This window comes from Propithecus coquereli, unplaced genomic scaffold (genome assembly GCF_000956105.1).
Source record: "Propithecus coquereli isolate 6110/MARCELLA unplaced genomic scaffold, Pcoq_1.0 Scaffold608, whole genome shotgun sequence".
Lineage (NCBI taxonomy): Eukaryota > Metazoa > Chordata > Mammalia > Primates > Indriidae > Propithecus > Propithecus coquereli.
The window spans coordinates 1,125,255-1,127,131 of NW_012152041.1; positions in this window are offsets into that span (position 1 = coordinate 1,125,255).

Consider the following 1,877-nt stretch of genomic DNA (forward strand, 5'->3'; position numbering starts at 1 on the left):
TGGTGTGAGAGAGAAAACAGCTCGCTTGAATACATTGTAGTAACTCTCTTCTTGCCTGAAATTAAACTGTGACAGATAGTCCCTAACATAGGAATGCCTCAGTTGTTTTAAAAACGGCAAAATGTTTATAATTATGGAAGCTGGGAGATGGCTACATCATGGCAGTTTATTGTACTTTTCTCTGTTTTTTGTGTGTGTATGAAATTTTCTGTGACAGAAAAGTTTTTTCAGAAAAGATCAGTAGTCTAGAAGTTGAAAAGTACTTTTTTCCATTGTTCCTGGCTTGTTTTATTTTATTTTATTTTATTTATTTATTTATATATTTTGAGACAGACTCTCACTACGTTGCCCAAGCTGGACTCAAACTCCTGGGCTCAGGCGACCCTTGTGCCTCAGCCTCTCGAGGAGCTGGTCCTACAGGCATGCGCCACCATGCCTGCCAAGAAAACTTTAACTTCATCTAATCCAATTTTTTCCTCAATCATTTGACCACAAAATCCTTTCTTGTCCCCACATATATACTGACATCATGTGCTAAACTAGCATTGCACAGAACAACTTGGGAAACAATATCCTAGGCAATGAGCTGGGAAGGAAAAGCTGTCTGCAGAGAGCTGCGAGGCCTTGGTAATCTGCATATCTAGTGCTGGAGCAAAAGCTCTGATCAACTGAGGAAACATCATCCTCCACTTCTAGATGGGCAGAAAATAAGCAGCAGTAGAAAGAGGGCAATAGTCAGAGACCAAGGGAGTCTTCGATGACAGAACTGGAAATCTATAGTTGCCCCGAGGAGGCCCGTGGCACCAGCTGGGACACACAGGGCAGGTCCAAAGTCACAAATCCAGCAGGATGAAGGCTACAGACAACACAACTCTGATCGTTGCTCAAGCTTTTGATAGTTCTCAAGGACGTTCAGAGTACAGTAGAAAGCGCATTAATCAGACAGGCTAACTGCTTCAGCAAACCATTTCAAACACAACAGAAGATTATTCACATAAAGTTTCAACAGGTGAAAAAAGCTTCCCTGGTCACTGGGAAGCTTTCTTCCACACAGTCATTCAAGAACTCAGGAACTTTCTTTTTGTGACTCTGCCATTTCCTAGGGTCCTAGAGTCCTCTGCTGGAACGTCTGTGTCTGCGGACCAGCCGTCGGGGAAGGGAGAGGGGAATTAGAGAAAGGACCAGACAGCTATGTGGGCCAAGCAGGTCTGTGAACACCTCTGGGCCCCGCACAATGACAGCACAACAGGAAGCTGAAGGTGACAAGCTCATGCCTCCCTAAGAACCAAATACAACTCCAAGCCGAATATACAAGCTTCGTAGGTCTGCATATTGAGTTTTCATTTGATCTTCACTTTACTTTCCATTCACCATGAGTTCTCTTTCTGTTTATTTAGCTTATTCTCTTTTGGTGTCTTAATACGCTACTTTATATCTTTTATTTACTTATTTTTGCATGGGGAAAAATAATTAAAAAATGTAATATTAAGTCATGTTTCAAGTGGGGAAAAGAAAAGGAATGCCCACTGAAGTAGATATCACTGAAAAAAAAAAAGGAAAAAAAAAAAAAGCAAAGCAGAGTTTCCCGAAACTCTTGTGAGCATTTTTTTCTTTTCTGGGACAAGACTCAAGCTTGGATGGCTGTGTCCAGGTTGGACTCCCCAGTGTCCTTCCCCACAGGATGCTCAGCATGAGCTCTGTGTCAGGTCCACAGGCTGACCCAGAGAGAGTATCCAGAGCTCTGGCCTGACTTCCAGTCACTTCTCCACAGGCACCGTCCTCATCCACAAACAGTTGTGCCTTCTTTGCCCGAGTCTGGGTGGATCCTGAAGCACAGGCGAGGCTCGGTGGGGCCATCTTAAGGTGGGCCAGAGCCC